The sequence below is a fragment of the Bombina bombina genome, chromosome 2 (assembly GCF_027579735.1).
Source record: "Bombina bombina isolate aBomBom1 chromosome 2, aBomBom1.pri, whole genome shotgun sequence".
Taxonomy (NCBI): Eukaryota; Metazoa; Chordata; class Amphibia; order Anura; family Bombinatoridae; genus Bombina; species Bombina bombina.
The window spans coordinates 607,920,658-607,941,138 of record NC_069500.1 but is presented as its reverse complement, the minus strand read 5'-3'; the positions used below and the strand labels follow the sequence as shown (position 1 = coordinate 607,941,138).

At 41.0% G+C, this 20,481-nt stretch overlaps 1 protein-coding gene across 4 annotated transcripts in view; it reads right to left on the bottom strand.

Annotated features, from left to right (window-relative positions):
• Positions 1–20,481, bottom strand: part of KANK1 (KN motif and ankyrin repeat domains 1) — a 292,497-nt gene that overhangs the window by 123,725 nt on the left and 148,291 nt on the right. Inside the window, exon 1 of one of the 4 annotated variants that reach the window (XM_053702539.1) lies at positions 8,932–9,016. The exons of the other annotated variants lie outside the window; for them this stretch is intronic. The gene's annotated coding sequence lies outside the window, so the exon portion shown is untranslated. Of the gene's footprint in view, positions 1–8,931; positions 9,017–20,481 lie in introns of those variants that run through there. 4 annotated transcript variants of the gene reach the window in all.

Below are 20,481 nucleotides of genomic sequence, written 5' to 3'. Positions count from 1 at the left end.
TCTATCTGAATTACAAAAGAAAAAAATTGGGCTCAATGTTCCTTTAATATAACAAAATTTTTGGCGCCAAAAATGACACCAACAAAGATGACGCAAATGCTGAGAAAAAAAACTTTTGGTGCCAAGGTTAACAGGAAATGACATGATTTGCGTCATAACAGGTGCGACTTCACGCCAAAAAAAATTGCGTCAACAAAGACACAAGAAATGACGTGACTCGTGTCACAACAAACGCCACCTTCGGGCCAAAAAAATTTGCGCCAAGAATGATGCAATAAATAGAAGCATTTTGCGCCATCACAAGCCTAATTTGCCTGCGAGAATTTGAAAAAAACAAATTATGCTTACCTGATAATTTTCTTTTCTTCTGATGGAAAGAGTCCACATCTGCATTCATTACTTTTGGGAAATAATAACCTGGCCACCAGGAGGAGGCAAAGACACCCCAGCCAAAGGCTTAAATACTCCTCCCACTTCCCTCATCCCCCAGTCATTCTGCCGAGGAACAAGGAACAGTAGAAGAAATATCATGGTGAAAGGTGCCAAAAGAATAAAATAAGGACATCCCAAATAATGCACACTGAATGCCAAAACGGGAGGGTACAATAGACGGCCCATTATGAGGGCACCAATCCAGAAAAACACAAACCATCCCAAACCCCATTTCTTCAGAGCTGGGCAGAAAATTAAGAGTAAAAAGGGCCCCCAAGGACACAGACTCAGACAGTCCGAAGTCCAACCAGAGATCCCAAGCAGACTCACTGTCCTTGGTACAATTCCGAGACATCCGCAAGGAAAACTGCCAACATGGCAAATACCAAATTGCCCACCCTCCCAGACAGAGGGCACCCACAAGCAAACTAAGGCGCCGGACTAAGCAAAAGTCCACTGGCCCAAAGACCTGCAAACGAACAACCGATCTCAGATCACACCCCAAGCTGGACCAGCCCAAGCAATAGCAGATCTGAGCAGGGAAACAAGGTAACTGAGGACCGACCCACGAAAGCAAAAGAGTAAACACAGCTACTCCATGTAGAGACACTCGAGAAGGCACGAGATCCAAAGAAAACTTGTGAGCCAACCAACTAAAGTCTCAACGTCGGTCAAGAGCCCAGTTAGTAAAGAACAACAGAAGTTGACCATTGTCTGAACCGAAGAAAAAACCTGCTTCAACCTGCCACCCACCCACCGGAGAGCTCCCACAAAGGAACTACACCTCCAAAGGGAGGAGAGAAAGACATAGGGAACCCCCAGAAATGAGAGCATCGAGAAACACCTGCCCAAGGAACAGGAGCGTCAAGGAAGAAACCAGGAGAAAACAAGGCCACTCCACTGTATCACAGACGAGTCCCTCAGTGAAAACCCTATTGAGTCAGCGCGCCTATGAGGAGCGGAAATTAAAATCTTGCCCTCTCAACAGTCCCCCTGTGAGTCGGAACCGCCACCGACAAGGGATAAGAGTAGGCTGACCCCAAGGAACCACAGCTACCCGGCTCCAAAAAAAGGTGGCCCAAAGAAAAAGCCAGAACAACGACAAAGGCTGAAGAACCCGGAACGCTGAACTCCCAGGTCCAATGTAGGATCTTATGTCTGATAACATCCCACGGCGGGATCCAAAAGCAGACACCGAGAACAACTCCTCAACAACCGGAAGATCAGGATAAGTCCCCTGTATCCTAAAAAGGATAAACTAAACTATCATGCAGGAACAGGAATCCCTGGTCCGAGAGACCGATAGACCTCCCAGGGAACATCCGGACGAAGCCGGATAACAAGAGCAAGAGCTCTGCAAGTCCCAATCCAAAGGGAAGAGACCCCCTCACAGAAGATCAATGCTCTAAAAGTAGCAAGGATTCTGAAGGACGTATAAAGACGCTCGATAATTAGTCAACCAATCAACATGAACACGAATGTGCTTGACCAGCGCGGCTAATCCCCTACCAGGGATCAAGCACCACCTTGTAAAACTACCCGAAGGAGGGATGGCTGAACACACCTCCCGTGGATCGAAACTGTAACCCATCAGGTTACCACAATGCCGAGCACCTTCAGAGTATAGCATTCTGATCTAGCCTTCTAGCTAGTCACGAACCCCAGACACAAGGGGACAGTGAGGACAAGCTACCCACAGAACACTGCAGGACTCTATAGCCCTCAGGATAAACCATAGGGGAGAAATATGTGGTTGTGGGAGCCACTTAAGCAGCAATCCCTAAACCGCATGAGAAAGGTCATTGGGATCTATAGATCACCAGACTACACTGTCAGATGTCCTTAAGAGGAACAAAATAACTCCCGAAGAGAAACCAGATCCCGAAGGTGACCCATCCCCAAGGAGAAACAGAGATAGTCCAGAAGGTCGCAAAACCAGAGACCCCCAACGGAACAAAACCTAAAAGGACAAATTCCCAAGCCTCCAAAAGGCTAAATCTCACCCTGACGGGTGGACAAAAAGGCACTAGGGCCTCTATCCTTCGCATCACGTGGAAGGAATACTCCAGCTCCCCAAAAAGCGGGAACAACAGAGAGACGCAGAATTTTTGCTGACCGGAAACCCCCGAGAGATAGTTATAAAAAAAACTAAACACTCCCAAGAACCACTTGGACCCGAGTCCTGATAAATGCTTAACTAGAAGCAAAATAACACAAACATTATTGTGAGAAATCGGCGCCCCTACCAGACCAGCTAGGCCGATAGTCGCCACGTGTCTGAAAAAGTTGCCTGACAGCAGAACTGAATCCAAGCAGGGCCAGCCCGCAACAGGGTTACCACTGCCAAGCAGACTATTCTACTCTCAGAGAGAGGCAGAAAATATGTAACAGATTAACATAGCTTCAATAGATGAAAAACTACAAGCATCGATCACAGAAAAAAAAGTTCCCACAGGAACTATTAGAAGGAAAACCAAAAATCATCCTTCCGGACAATAATAAAACAACCGGCAACCCTAAGGTTAACGCCCAACATAAGGCCCGCAGGACCCGCCTAACGGAAAACCTGTTCTAGAAAACTGGGAAGGATCTTGATAACAAGAAGTAGAGGAGATTATACCCCCCCCATGTCTAACAAGGTTGTGTCATTCGAAGAAAAAGCTACCGAGTCCTATAACCCATAAGGGTAGGGTCCCCCAGTAACCTGAAAACGTGTCTGAGGAAGAAACTAAGGCGAGCCCATCTGTAACGAAAAACACAGCCCTCAGGGAGCTGCATATGTCCTCCCAGGGCTGAGAGATCTGGGATAATTGGGCACAAGCACAATCACGAACAAACCTCGAGCCAACATCAAAAGGATGTAGAAACGAAAATGCACCACCACCTCCAGGGGGAACAGACTCCCATTCGAGGAGGGAAAGACATAACTTGGGTTACCCACATGTGTAGTATTAGATGGGAGCGGTAGGGAACTCACCTTCCAGAGGACAGGGCCCCCCCGAGGCGGAAGGCTCAGCAGTCTCTTGAATCCCTGAGCTCGAGGAACAAGGAGCTCTAGTACGGCCTGAGGAACATAACTGATGAACCTGTGTCCAAGGGTCCGATTCACACTCCTCACAGGACGAGGAGTCTGACCCAGAAAGTTGACCTGATTCAATATCAGTATCCTCCATAGTTAGATACTTAAAGTGGACTATAAAAACAAAATAAAAACGGCACTAGACACCCCCAATGACTGGGGCACTCACCACCTCCTGATAACCAGACCGCAGCAGACTATTACTCAGATGTCACACAGACAGGAATGCGGAAATGGGAGACACAGACGTAAAACGCCCGGCCACCAGGTGAACCGTACAGTAAAAAAAAAAAAAAAGCGCCCAACCATCCAACCATAGGGTTGTGTCACTTTGAAAGCCTATATGTTCCAAGCCAAGAGCCAGAAAAACACTACACATAAGCAGGGTAAATCACATAATAAAAACATGATTAAAAAAAACCCTGTTCAAAAATCCCCCCCTCAGGAGATATTAACCTATGATTCCAAGATACTAAAGGAGACCCCGAATTTTACCTAACAAATGCGATCAGAGAAGGTAAATGAAACAATCTTACCGGAATACACGTCATGGAACAGGAACATGGCCCTTTAAGTGTGATGAATAGTATCATCGCCTCTGCCATGGACTTGAGAGAGGAAAGCAGGTAGCGAAGCGAAGTTTGACAACGCCAAGTGCTGAAAGGGAGCTGTGAATACGAGTCGGGATGGTGTTGCAGGGGAAGCTCCCACTGCATCTCCGGACTCTCACTTTCGCCCAAGCCTTCACAGGAGTGACTGAAAGGACTACTTAAAATCCCCATTTCTTGTCGAAGAGTAGCACCCTCCATAAGAAACATTAATATAGAAAAAATAAAATAATAAAAAGAAAAAACTTCTGACACTTCTCTGCCAACCTCCCAGGAGAAAAGGCAAATAATGACTGGGGGATGAGGGAAGTGGGAGGAGTATTTAAGCCTTTGGCTGGGGTGTCTTTGCCTTCTCCTGTTGGCCAGGTTCTTATTTCCCAAAAGTAATGAATGCAGCTGTGGACTCTTTCCATTTAAGAAGAAAAGAAGACCGAAGTTACAACTAGCTGGAACCTCAGGTAAGAAGAAATTTACTAAAATTCTCCCAAACATAATTTTCCAGGCTGAAACTATTAGACTGCAAAGAGAAATAAACATAGACCTGACATATGGCAAATATATGCAATATATATTTAAAACTTTAAAAATATAAAGTGCCAAACATAGCTGAGAGTGTCTTAAAAAATATATATATACTTACCTGAAGACACCCATCCACATATTGCAGACAGCCAAACCAGTACTGAAACATATCAGCAGAGGTAATGGTAGATGAGTATAATGTCGATCTGTAAAGGGAGGTGGCAGATGAATCCCCACGACCAAATTTACAGAGAGCCTTAGAATAGATTTCTCATAGGTGAAAACATGGCATCATCAGGCAATACTCCCATCACATCCCTCAGACAAACACTGTACTTTGAGAGGAACTGGGCTTCAAAATGCTTAGAAGCGCCTTCCACAGAAGAAATTATTATTATCAGGTATTTGTAGAGCGCCAACAGATTCCGCAGCGCTGTAAACATAGTCAGTGTACAGGATAGCTTTTGTAGGGGTAAGGTGGGTAGAGGGCCCTGCCGAGAGTTTCACTGTTGTAGTCGGCTCTTATGAAGTGATTTTTAAACAGCTAGGCCCATAGGCTTACATTCTAAGGGGTTCAAGGGGAAAGCAATGGAGTTAGGAAAGGTTAGTGTTGGTTGTATGCATCCCTGAATAGTAGAATTTTAATAGAATTGAATAGAAGAAATCAAGCACAACTTGCTTCACCATCCTCCAACGAAGGCAAAGTTTATAAAACTAAAGTATGAGTGAGGTGGGAGGTGTATTTATAGGCATTTTGAGGTTTTGGAAACTTTGCCCCCTCCAGGTAGGAATGTATATCCCATACATCACTAGCTCATGGACTCTTGCCACTTACATGAAATAAATGTATAGTTTTGCTTATTTTTATATAACATTGCTCTGATTTTCAGATTCATAACCAAAGTTTTAGGAGAATACCGTCAGATACCTACTCCAGCTTGCTCCTGTTTGTGTAAAGGGTCTTTTCATATGCAAAACAACAGGGGGGGGGGAGTGTTTATTTCCCATTTGCAGTGGGCTTTTCAACTACATTTTCAACAGAGCTAAACTGAGAGCTTCTAAGTAAGTTTTTAAACAGTTTTATACTGGATTTTTATATCAGTATCTGTGCATCTTATTCTTTATATGTCAGGGTTTTTTCCCTGTTTTATTTGCCATGTGCTGCTGGCAGCCATTTTACTAACCTCTCTTGCTGACTCTGGTGCATACTGTGTGATGCTGCTCATTTCCTGCACTTCCTTTTATGGCCAGACTGGTGTACATCATCCGTGTGAGACAGGATGCAGTCTCAGAATTGTGATGTCATCACTTATTATTTAAAGGGCCTCTGTTCAGTATGCTTTGCCTTTGCGTTGTCTCAGACCTGTTTGTGAGAGCTCCTGTGTTTACCTGGCTGTCTGACGTCCCTCCTGGTTCCTGATCCCTGGCTTGTTCCTGACTCTGTTGTTCTCCTTGTTCCTGATTCCGGCTCGTCTGACTACTCGCTTCGGCTCCTGACTCGGCTCGTCTGACTACCAGCTCTGGTTTTGATTCCTGGCTTGTTATTTAACTTGTGGACTTTTTATTATTTTTTTGCTATTAATAAAGGTATGATTATTTTTGCACTTCTCATCTCAGTCTGATTCCTGGCATCCTGACATTATAGTAGTGTCTATTACATGCAGTTATATGAAAATTGGTGTATACTGTCCCTTTAAATGTATTTAACAAAGCAGAACTAGGTGACCTATATATTTAACATAAGGAAGTTGAAATATATTGTCAACATTAAAATAATTGAATAGATGATGATACTCTAATGCCACATGAGACTGCTGTAGTAGAAACATTCAATATACTTAAAAAGAAGAAGATTAACCAATAAAGAAGCATGTAAGTGTGTGCATTAGTTAGTCAGTACTCAAATATCTACTTAAAACCTTCTAACATAAAAAATATTCTATGGTTTTAATATTGCAGATACAGGTTTGTGTAAAAAATGAAATAAAAATCGCCATCCTGTCTAACTAGTTTCTATAGCCTTGTCTTGCTGGTAATTACCATGAAGCATAATGAGTACATAGCAAGTTGTAATTAACATTTGGAAATTTTATATTGTGTGACAAGAAACCTTCATCAAATTAATTAGTCAAAGAAGAGAGCTAATTCCTGCAATACAGAAATAGTTTCATGTTACAGAAATTATGTTTAAAAAGACTTAACAGGACAGCTAAATAACAGCAGCTTGAGCTGGGAGGGTTTAGCGGGGGGTATGTACCATTAAAGGGACAGTATACACCAATTTTCATATAACTGCATGTAATAGACACTACTACAAAGAATAAGATGCACAGATACTGATATAAAAATCCAGTATAAAACTGTTTAAAAACTTACTTAGAAGCTCTCAGTTTAGCTCTGTTTAAAAGTTACCTGGAAAGCCCACTGCAAGTGGGAAATAAGACCCCCCCTTCTTTTGCATATGAAAAGACCCTTTACACAAACAGGAGCAAGCTGGAGTAGGTATCTGTCGGTATTCTCCTAAAACTTTGGGGCTTGGTTAGGAGTCTGAAAATCAGAGTAATGTTATTTAAAAATAAGCAAAACTATATATTTAAAAAAAACAAAAAAACTTTATGGGCTATATAAATAGATCATCTACAAAACATTTATGCAAAGAAAAAATGGGTATAATGTCCCTTTAATCTACAGTAAGGTGACCAAGGTCCCCTGACTGCTTTGCTGCTTGAGAAAAATCTGTCAATCAGACTTTACTATAGAAACATTTAAAGTGTCTACTCACTTTCAGTTTAACAATGCCTCATAGGAAGGACCACCAACCATAAGACATGTGACTAGCTCAAAATGGTACCTGAGAGCTTCTGCTTTTTATAAATGCTCCGAAATAAGTATCCTGAAAAAGGATCTTTTATTCAATTCAAGCCATTGTCCCTGAAAATATGAAAAGGAAGTTAAATAACAGAGGGACATTATTGGGAACAAAATGAACAATGAAGAACAACAAAGAAGCTCCTAAAATGTAAAATAAGGTTTTTCTAATTTTAAAAATCTTTCTAAAAACAAAACTGTCTCCAAAAATATATAAACAATATATGGTGGGTTCATCAATAAATCGGACAGCTCCTACATTTAAAAACTGTTTTAATATAAACATAATATATAATGGTTTTGAAGGTTATGGCTAAATAAATAGCTTCATAACCTACATTTTCTCAAAAACTATCAAATATTTCTGGCACATGGGAATCCACATGAAATATGTTCTATACATAAACCTGTTGAGTAAAACGTTTCCACCCTTACTATATATTGCTACAACTTTACATATATGGTTGCATATAGCAATTCATGTACAACTAGATAAAACAAATACAAAGAGTATCCTGGTATCCTCGTGCCTCTTCTTTACATGTAATATAACCTATGTGCATATACACTGCTCCAAGCTTTACAAAATATATTATTTGTAGACAAACTATACGAGACAAGAAACGGTTACTTTTAAAAGAATATATTAAATTAAATCTTTTCAGAGAAAGGGAAACATTCATACAATTACTTAAGGGGACAGTATACACTAATTTCCATATAACTGCATGTAATATACACTACTATAAAGAATAAGATGCACAGATACTGATATAAAAATTCAGTATAAAACTGTTTAAAAACTTTCTTAGAAGCTCTCAGTTTAGCTCTGTTGAAAAGGTAGCTGGAAAGCCCACTGCAAGTGGGAAATAAGACCCCCCCCCTTTTATGGGCTATGTAAATAGATCATCCACAAAACATTTACGCAAAGAAAAAAATGAGTGTATAATGTCCCTTTAACATCAAAATACGTACATATGCTAGGCTGTCAACACAATGAACCTTATGCCATTGCATCTCTCTAAATAAAATAAATGCAGCTATTTTGAAACATATTATTGTATTCAGTTAAATTACGTTATTATATTAGTATAACATATATGCTTATAAATAATAAATATAACATCTACTGCACATGTAAAATAAACTGTATCGTACAAATGCAATTGGCCACAAATCATCATAACCTCATGAGTCCCCTCATGCACTATCACCATATTATATAACCAATTACAGTCCATCTGTCAATTTCCAATATATATCCATATGAATGTAAAGATGAAATAAAGTCACTTAGACTATACATCACGTAAATGAAGGAAATCCCACACTTCATAGTTTCTAATACATAAAATACAACAGCATTTATTTTCTAGTATTTTTGTCATAGATAACTCACATTATAATAAAGGTTGTACTCACGTGACAAATAAACTACTGTGGGTAAGACATCCAGAAAGACAAATAATAAAATATAACAAACTGAAAAACAAGTGTTCCTCTCCAAGAATGTCTGAAGCTTTAAAAAAAGAAACTCTTCAGCTAATCCTTATGCAGCACTGATTGCAGGGCTGGAGAACAGTAAATTAGATGTTAGACCCTATCGTGCATCCTTGTTTAGTTTTCTTCCTGCTGAGCCAAGCCAAAAGTACCCTGAAAGCATTCAAAGTATTTCTAAGCTTAGCCTCCCTCTGCAGACTGGTGCCATCCTATATCAAGTGTGTAGCAATAGACTGCCTAATATCTCCAAATAACTATTTAAATAATCACATAATCACACACAGACAAAACCTACATTTCAAGCCGCTGTCTTTGAAAGCAGTGCAATAACTACAAACCTGTCTCAGCCAACAGAGAGATTTGTACACTCAGAAGGGAGAGAACGCTGCTCACGCTCTGCTGTAACTACAGCTTCATAAAGTTCTACATGTTAAAACAGAGGCCTCCCAGGCTCACGAGGAAGACATGCCCTAACACTCACAGGAAGGTACTAGGGAACCTCTATTAATATTTTCTTTAGCGCAGAGATTTGTGGTTTCAATGGAAATAAACACATGAGAGAAGCTAAAAGAAGTCTGAAAAAGATGCCTACCACAGTGAGCATTCCTGGTTCATAGTCACCTTGACCTGTAGATGGGAAGAGTTGAAATAGTGTAATAATAATAATAATAATAATAGAGATGATAAACTAGTTAAAGGGGCATTTGTGACAAGACTAAAGTGGGACAGAACACAAAAACAGATATTTCTCTGCAAATCCAGGACTGTATTCAACATGCTATAAATGTATAACTATTATATGAAATGTTTAGGTTTGCTAACTACTCCATTAGAGGATTTGTAAGGTGTTCCTATTAGATAAATGGTCCCTTTGAAATCATCAAGGCTCTGAAAACCCCATAAAAGCAAAAATGCACTAACATAAGAAATATTAGTTACTGCGAATAGCCTCCACCTATCTGATAGTTTCACTATGTTTAAAAGGTTATAATTACTGTAAGGGAAGGGCCAGTTTACAAGCCCTCTATGTTCATCATTTCAGCTGCTGTTGAATGATTCTCAGTGATAAAAACATACAAATGAGAACGACTCGATAATATTGTTCCTATTACCCTGTTTCATGGGCATACCAGAAAATTCCAAATACATATTCTATAAGAGTTTCCTGTGTGTCAGGGTGCTTTTTATGGGACAATAAAATAAACAAAGCTAATATATCTTTAAATACATAGTATATATAATTGATGACATATAGCATTGTGGTAGTCCAGAGACAGAGGCAACACCTGTTTGGGGAACTTTATTTTTGGAAAACTAGGTTACTTTTTTTTATTACTAAGCCAAATTTGTTTAACACGTTTTTTACAGTTTAACATTTGCTACACCACAATTTGTAATGGCAAAATATTCTAATATTACATTATAATTTGCCCTCCCCACCACATCCCCATACCATTCAGCAACTTTACTTCTCCCTATACAGAACATACACAGAAACACACACACTTGCCTCATTTCTTTGTAACACAACAGAAAAAGCAAAAATGTTGCTGATATTCTAATAATAGGAATTGGCATATTAAAGTAATTTCTATTCCAATCCCTGCTACTGCAGATAAATAAACCAATTATTTCAACTCCAGAGACTGAAGGCCTCTGTGTTTTTACAGGTCTCAGGATCTTTCATTAGTTTTTTTTCCCCCCAGTATTTGATTCAGACAACGTTTTGGGTTCAAATACCTTTTGTGTTTCACAAATACATGCAATAAAAAAGTGGACAATACATAAAATATGACAAAAAGAAATTACCTAAACTACTTAAAATTTTGAAAAAAGATTTTAAAAGTTTAAAGGAAAAAAAATCCACCAAATATGGCTTCATCAATGTTTTTTATATATATATATTTCTTTATTTTATTTCTATTATTTTACCTTTAGAAAACAGCATACACAGCTTGTGATGTAGGGAAGCGTGATTTGTTTACAGTCATACCTTGTTTGCAGCTAGCAGGTGTGTAAACACAGCACTGTCGCCATCACATGTCTCGCTAGCTGATAGTGAGCACGGCTTTCTGTCACACAAACAGGTAGATCACAATAGGCCACTACATGTGGAAAACGGTTAGCACGGCCGGGGAGATGTAGATCAAATAAAAAGCAGTACTCCAATTTCTCCAATAGCTTTTAAAACATGCGTGGGACTCTGCTGGTTTGCAGGCAAGACAGGACATTTTTAAAAGAGACATAAAACTGAAAAACGAAAATGCTCTAATGTTTTAGAGTATTGTATTATTGCACTATTGCAAGCATATACTGTAACTGTGTTTAACCCCTGCAAAAGGGGTTGAACACTTGGTTAAACCTCAGGTCCAGAGAAGCAATTCTCTATGACTTAGCTGAACACAACGTGAGCCAATGATAAGCGGCATATGTGTGTAACGACCAATCACCAGCTAGCTCCCAGGTAGATTTCCAAAAAAAGGTAAACAAAGAGAACAATGTAAAATTGATAAAAGAAATAAATTATAAGCATTTTAAAGTTGCTCTATCTGAACCATAAAGGTTTAATTTTAACTCTCCTGTCCTTTAAGATTTGTGTCAATGTTAAGGTATAGGGGCTGATTTATCAATGTCTGGCGGATATAATATGCTGTAGCCTATCATGTCCGCCAGACATTGCAGAATCTAGTTCTAGTGAACTGCTTGTGCAATGCCGCCCCCGCAGATTTGCGGCCAATCAGCCGCTAGCAGGTGATGTCCGCAGCCTCAGAGGAGGCAGACGAGTTAAGGAGCAGCGGTCTTAAGACCACTGCTTCTTAACTCCTGTTTCCGGCGAGCTTAAAGGCTTGCGTGGAAACATGGGTATTTGGCCCCATTCTGGCCATGATAAATCGGCCCCATAGAGTTATATCTAGAATGGGGCATCATAAATTTAACATTGGTATTTACCGATAAATCAATTTCTTCACTCTCAAATATAGCTATGTACTTTAGTGTTGTGGAATCTGTTAGTGCTATATAAAAACTGATAACAACAATAATAATAAACATTTATATCTCGGAAACTAAAAGTGCATTAACATTGTTCTGTGTAAGTGTCACATCCTGACTTTTCTTTTAATTTTCATTCCAATGCCAGTCCTTTAAAGTAACGTGCAATATTTAATGAAATGCATGATAGAAAACCTGGAAGTCTTTTGACTCCTTAAGGGACAGTCAAGTCCAAAATAACGTTCATGTTTCAAATAGGGCATGTCATTTGAAAAACAACTTTCCAATTTACTTTTATCACTAATTTTGCTTTGTTCTCTTGGTATTCTTAGTTGAAAGCTAAACCTAGGAAGGCTCATATAATTTCTAAGCCCTTGAAGGCCGCCTCTTATCACATGCTTTTTTTATTACAACAGGGGAGAGCTAGTTCATGTAAACCATATAGATAACATTGTGATCACTCCCGTGGATTGTGGCATACACTGCACTTATTGGCTAAAATGAAAGTCAATAGATAAATAAAATGTCATGTGATCAGGGGGCTGTCAGAAGATGTTTAGATACAATTTAATCACAGAGGTAAAACGTATATTAGTTGAACAGTGTTGGTTATGCAAAACTGGGGAATGGGTAATAAAGGGATTATCTATCTTTTAAAACAACAACAATTCTGGTGTTAACTGTCCCTTTAAACAATGTATATTTATTTAATATCAATTTAAAAAACATATATTGAAATAACCTTTAAAATCAAGGCTGCACATTTTGTCCCTCCAAATCAGGGACCAATGTAGTTCTTTTATTCAAATTTAAAAAAGAAAAAAAATCTGCCAGTCGCAGAGAACAAGGCAAACTGAGTAAGAGTGGTATAAACCCATGATACTGACAAGGTTTAGAACAGGGTCCTTCAAACGTTTCCCCCCCAAGACCCAGTACCATGATACCACATACCTTTGCAACCCTATTTTTATGCTTGGTCTGAACATTTCTGAAGTAATATATAACAAGATAGCTGCAGAGGGAGCAAAATGTGTGCTTCTTTTATACCTGATTGTAGTCAAAGGTGAACATGTTGTAAAAGGTAAGAATACACATTCTCACACATATAACACTCACTCTCATATTACACATATATAAAAACACACACATATAACACTCACTCTCATATTACACATACACACCACACACTCTCATATAACACACACACACACACACTCTCATATTACACGAGTGTGTGTGTGTTATATGAGAGTGTGTGGTGTTTATATGTAATATGAGTGTGTGTGTCTGTGTGTGTGTGTGTGTGTATAAAATGAGAGTGTGTGGTGTGTGTATGTATAATATGAGAGAGTGTTATTTGAGAGAGTGTGGTGTGTATATGTGTAATATGAGTATGTGTTATATGAGAGTGTGTGCATATTACACATATACACACACACCACACACTCTCATATAACACATACACACACTCTCATAACACACACACACTACACATTCTCATATATAACACACACACACTCATTACACACTCATATTACACATATACACACCACACACTGTCAAAACAACAACAACACACACACACTACACATTCTCATATATAACACACACTACACATTCTCATATATTACACACACTCTCATATTACACATATACACACCACACACTCTCAAACAATAACACACACATGCCACACACTCTCATATAAACACACACTCTCATATTACACATACAAATACCACACATACTCTCCTTCAACACACACACAAGTTGCGACCCATTATTGGTTTAGAAAAACATAATTTATGCTTACCTGATAAATTTATTTCTCTTGTAGTGTATCCAGTCCATGGATCATCCATTACTTGTGGGATATATTCCCTTCCCAACAGGAAGTTGCAAGAGGATCACCCACAGCAGAGCTGCTATATAGCTCATCCCCTCACATGTCATATCCAGTCATTCGACCGAAACAAGACAAGAAAGGAGAAACCATAGGGTGCAGTGGTGACTGTAGTTTAATTAAAAATTTAGACCTGCCTTAAAAGACAGGGCGGGCCGTGGACTGGATACACTACAAGAGAAATAAATTTATCAGGTAAGCATAAAACAGAATTTATGTTTACCTGATAAATTACTTTCTCCAACGGTGTGTCCGGTCCACGGCGTCATCCTTACTTGTGGGATATTCTCTTCCCCAACAGGAAATGGCAAAGAGCCCAGCAAAGCTGGTCACATGATCCCTCCTAGGCTCCGCCTACCCCAGTCATTCGACCGACGTTAAGGAGGAATATTTGCATAGGAGAAACCATATGGTACCGTGGTGACTGTAGTTAAAGAAAATAAATTATCAGACCTGATTAAAAAAACCAGGGCGGGCCGTGGACCGGACACACCGTTGGAGAAAGTAATTTATCAGGTAAACATAAATTCTGTTTTCTCCAACATAGGTGTGTCCGGTCCACGGCGTCATCCTTACTTGTGGGAACCAATACCAAAGCTTTAGGACACGGATGAAGGGAGGGAGCAAATCAGGTCACCTAAATGGAAGGCACCACGGCTTGCAAAACCTTTCTCCCAAAAATAGCCTCAGAAGAAGCAAAAGTATCAAACTTGTAAAATTTGGTAAAAGTGTGCAGTGAAGACCAAGTCGCTGCCCTACATATCTGATCAACAGAAGCCTCGTTCTTGAAGGCCCATGTGGAAGCCACAGCCCTAGTGGAATGAGCCGTGATTCTTTCGGGAGGCTGCCGTCCGGCAGTCTCGTAAGCCAATCTGATGATGCTTTTAATCCAAAAGGAGAGAGAGGTAGAAGTTGCTTTTTGACCTCTCCTTTTACCGGAATAAACAACAAACAAGGAAGATGTTTGTCTAAAATCCTTTGTAGCATCTAAATAGAATTTTAGAGCGCGAACAACATCCAAATTGTGCAACAAACGTTCCTTCTTTGAAACTGGTTTCGGACACAGAGAAGGTACGATAATCTCCTGGTTAATGTTTTTGTTAGAAACAACTTTTGGAAGAAAAACAGAATTTATGTTTACCTGATAAATTACTTTCTCCAACGGTGTGTCCGGTCCACGGCGTCATCCTTACTTGTGGGATATTCTCTTCCCCAACAGTAAATGGCAAAGAGCCCAGCAAAGCTGGTCACATGATCCCTCCTAGGCTCCGCCTACCCCAGTCATTGGACCGACGTTAAGGAGGAATATTTGCATAGGAGAAACCATATGGTACCGTGGTGACTGCAGTTAAAGAAAATAAATTATCAGACCTGATTAAAAAAACCAGGGCGGGCCGTGGACCGGACACACCGTTGGAGAAAGTAATTTATCAGGTAAACATAAATTCTGTTTTCTCCAACATAGGTGTGTCCGGTCCACGGCGTCATCCTTACTTGTGGGAACCAATACCAAAGCTTTAGGACACGGATGAAGGGAGGGAGCAAATCAGGTCACCTAAATGGAAGGCACCACGGCTTGCAAAACCTTTCTCCCAAAAATAGCCTCAGAAGAAGCAAAAGCATCAAACTTGTAAAATTTGGTAAAAGTGTGCAGTGAAGACCAAGTCGCTGCCCTACATATCTGATCAACAGAAGCCTCGTTCTTGAAGGCCCATGTGGAAGCCACAGCCCTAGTGGAATGAGCTGTGATTCTTTCGGGAGGCTGCCGTCCGGCAGTCTCGTAAGCCAATCTGATGATGCTTTTAATCCAAAAAGAGAGAGAGGTAGAAGTTGCTTTTTGACCTCTCCTTTTACCGGAATAAACAACAAACAAGGAAGATGTTTGTCTAAAATCCTTTGTAGCATCTAAATAGAATTTTAGAGCGCGAACAACATCCAAATTGTGCAACAAACGTTCCTTCTTTGAAACTGGTTTCGGACACAGAGAAGGTACGATAATCTCCTGGTTAATGTTTTTGTTAGAAACAACTTTTGGAAGAAAACCAGGTTTAGTACGTAAAACCACCTTATCTGCATGAAACACCAGATAAGGAGGAGAACACTGCAGAGCAGATAATTCTGAAACTCTTCTGGCAGAAGAAATTGCAACTAAAAACAAAACTTTCCAAGATAATAACTTAATATCAACGGAATGCAAGGGTTCAAACGGAACCCCCTGAAGAACTGAAAGAACTAAATTGAGACTCCAAGGAGGAGTCAAAGGTTTGTAAACAGGCTTAATTCTAACCAGAGCCTGAACAAAGGCTTGAACATCTGGTACAGCAGCCAGTTTTTTGTGAAGTAACACCGACAAGGCAGAAATCTGTCCCTTCAGGGAACTTGCAGATAAACCCTTTTCCAATCCTTCTTGAAGGAAGGATAGAATCCTAGGAATCTTAACCTTGTCCCAAGGGAATCCTTTAGATTCACACCAACAGATATATTTTTTCCAAATTTTGTGGTAAATCTTTCTAGTTACAGGCTTTCTGGCCTGAACAAGAGTATCGATAACAGAATCTGAGAACCCTCGCTTCGATAAAATCAAGCGTTCAATCTCCAAGCAGTCAGCTGGAGTGAAACCAGATTCGGATGTTCGAACGGACCCTGAACAAGAAGGTCTCGTCTCAAAGGTAGCTTCCAAGGTGGAGCCGATGACATATTCACCAGATCTGCATACCAAGTCCTGCGTGGCCACGCAGGAGCTATCAAGATCACCGACGCCCTCTCCTGATTGATCCTGGCTACCAGCCTGGGGATGAGAGGAAACGGCGGGAACACATAAGCTAGTTTGAAGGTCCAAGGTGCTACTAGTGCATCCACTAGAGCCGCCTTGGGATCCCTGGATCTGGACCCGTAGCAAGGAACCTTGAAGTTCTGACGAGAGGCCATCAGATCCATGTCTGGAATGCCCCACAGCTGAGTGACTTGGGCAAAGATTTCCGGATGGAGTTCCCACTCCCCCGGATGCAATGTCTGACGACTCAGAAAGTCCGCTTCCCAATTTTCCACTCCTGGGATGTGGATAGCAGACAGGTGGCAGGAGTGAGACTCCGCCCATAGAATGATTTTGGTCACTTCTTCCATCGCTAGGGAACTCCTTGTTCCCCCCTGATGGTTGATGTACGCAACAGTTGTCATGTTGTCTGATTGAAACCGTATGAACTTGGCCCTCGCTAGCTGAGGCCAAGCCTTGAGAGCATTGAATATCGCTCTCAGTTCCAGAATGTTTATCGGTAGAAGAGATTCTTCCCGAGACCAAAGACCCTGAGCTTTCAGGGATCCCCAGACCGCGCCCCAGCCCATCAGACTGGCGTCGGTCGTGACAATGACCCACTCTGGTCTGCGGAATGTCATCCCTTGTGACAGGTTGTCCAGGGACAGCCACCAACGGAGTGAGTCTCTGGTCCTCTGATTTACTTGTATCTTCGGAGACAAGTCTGTATAGTCCCCATTCCACTGACTGAGCATGCACAGTTGTAATGGTCTTAGATGAATGCGCGCAAAAGGAACTATGTCCATTGCCGCTACCATCAACCCGATCACTTCCATGCACTGAGCTATGGAAGGAAGAGGAACGGAATGAAGTATCCGACAAGAGTCTAGAAGTTTTGTTTTTCTGGCCTCTGTCAGAAAAATCCTCATTTCTAAGGAGTCTATTATTGTTCCCAAAAAGGGAACCCTTGTTGACGGGGATAGAGAACTCTTTTCCACGTTCACTTTCCATCCGTGAGATCTGAGAAAGGCCAGGACAATGTCCGTGTGAGCCTTTGCTTGAAGAAGGGACGACGCTTGAATCAGAATGTCGTCCAAGTAAGGTACTACAGCAATGCCCCTTGGTCTTAGCACAGCTAGAAGGGACCCTAGTACCTTTGTGAAAATCCTTGGAGCAGTGGCCAATCCGAAAGGAAGCGCCACGAACTGGTAATGTTTGTCCAGGAATGCGAACCTTAGGAACCGATGATGTTCCTTGTGGATAGGAATATGTAGATACGCATCCTTTAAATCCACCGTGGTCATGAATTGACCTTCCTGGATGGAAGGAAGAATAGTTCGAATGGTTTCCATCTTGAACGATGGAACCTTGAGAAACTTGTTTAAGATCTTGAGATCTAAGATTGGTCTGAACGTTCCCTCTTTTTTGGGAACTATGAACAGATTGGAGTAGAACCCCATCCCTTGTTCTCTTAATGGAACAGGATGAATCACTCCCATTTTTAACAGGTCTTCTACACAATGTAAGAATGCCTGTCTTTTTATGTGGTCTGAAGACAACTGAGACCTGTGGAACCTCCCCCTTGGGGGAAGTCCCTTGAATTCCAGAAGATAACCTTGGGAGACTATTTCTAGCGCCCAAGGATCCAGAACATCTCTTGCCCAAGCCTGAGCGAAGAGAGAGAGTCTGCCCCCCACCATATCCGGTCCCGGATCGGGGGCCAACATTTCATGCTGTCTTGGTAGCAGTGGCAGGTTTCTTGGCCTGCTTTCCCTTGTTCCAGCCTTGCATTGGTCTCCAAGCTGGCTTGGCTTGAGAAGTATTACCCTCTTGCTTAGAGGACGTAGCACCTTGGGCTGGTCCGTTTCTACGAAAGGGACGAAAATTAGGTTTATTTTTGGCCTTGAAAGGCCGATCCTGAGGAAGGGCGTGGCCCTTACCCCCAGTGATATCAGAGATAATCTCTTTCAAGTCAGGGCCAAACAGCGTTTTCCCCTTGAAAGGAATGTTAAGTAGCTTGTTCTTGGAAGACGCATCAGCCGACCAAGATTTCAACCAAAGCGCTCTGCGCGCCACAATAGCAAACCCAGAATTCTTAGCCGCTAACCTAGCCAATTGCAAAGTGGCGTCTAGGGTGAAAGAATTAGCCAATTTGAGAGCATTGATTCTGTCCATAATCTCCTCCAAAGGAGGAGAATCACTATCGACCGCCTTTATCAGATCATCAAACCAGAAACATGCGGCTGTAGCGACAGGGACAATGCATGAAATAGGTTGTAGAAGGTAACCTTGCTGAACAAACATCTTTTTAAGCAAACCTTCTAATTTTTTATCCATAGGATCTTTGAAAGCACAACTATCCTCTATGGGTATAGTGGTGCGTTTGTTTAAAGTGGAAACCGCTCCCTCGACCTTGGGGACTGTCTGCCATAAGTCCTTTCTGGGGTCGACCATAGGAAACAATTTTTTAAATATGGGGGGAGGGACGAAAGGAATACCGGGCCTTTCCCATTCTTTATTAACAATGTCCGCCACCCGCTTGGGTATAGGAAAAGCTTCTGGGAGCCCCGGCACCTCTAGGAACTTGTCCATTTTACATAGTTTCTCTGGGATGACCAACTTGTCACAATCATCCAGAGTGGATAATACCTCCTTAAGCAGAATGCGGAGATGTTCCAACTTAAATTTAAATGCAATCACATCAGGTTCAGCCTGTTGAGAAATGTTCCCTGAATCAGTAATTTCTCCCTCAGACAAAACCTCCCTGGCCCCATCAGACTGGGTTAGGGGCCCTTCAGAAATATTATTATCAGCGTCGTCATGCTCTTCAGTATCTAAAACAGAGCAGCCGCGCTTACGCTGATAAGTGTTCATTTTGGCTAAAATGTTTTTGACAGAATTATCCATTACAGCCGTTAATTGTTGCATAGTAAGGAGTATTGGCGCGCTAGATGTACTAGGGGCCTCCTGAGTGGGCAAGACTCGTGTAGACGAAGGAGGGAATGATGCAGTACCATGCTTACTCCCCTCACTTGAGGAATCATCTTGGGCATCATTGTCATTTTCACATAAATCACATTTAATTAAATGAATAGGAATTCTGGCTTCCCCACATTCAGAACACAGTCTATCTGGTAGTTCAGACATGTTAAACAGGCATAAACTTGATAACAAAGTACAAAAAACGTTTTAAAATAAAACCGTTACTGTCACTTTAAATTTTAAACTGAACACACTTTATTACTGCAATTGCGAAAAAACATGAAGGAATTGTTCAAAATTCACCAAATTTTCACCACAGTGTCTTAAAGCCTTAAAAGTATTGCACACCAAATTTGGAAGCTTTAACCCATAAAATAACGGAACCGGAGCCGTTTTGAACTTTAACCCCTTTACAGTCCCTGGTATCTGCTTTGCTGAGACCCAACCAAGCCCAAAGGGGAATACGATACCAAATGACGCCTTCAGAAAGTCTTTTCTAAGTATCAGAGCTCCTCTCACATGCGACTGCATGCCATGCCTCTCAAAAACAAGTGCGCAACACCGGCGCGAAAATGAGGCTCTGCTTATGCTTTGGGAAAGCCCCTAAAGAATAAGGTGTCTGCCGATATCAATATATCAAAATACCCATATAAAATGATTCCTCAAGGCTAAATATGTGTTAATAATGAATCGATTTAGCCCAAAAAAAGTCTACAGTCTTAATAAGCCCTTGTGAAGCCCTTATTTACGATCGTAATAAACATGGCTTACCGGATCCCATAGGGAAAATGACAGCTTCCAGCATTACATCGTCTTGTTAGAATGTGTCATACCTCAAGCAGCA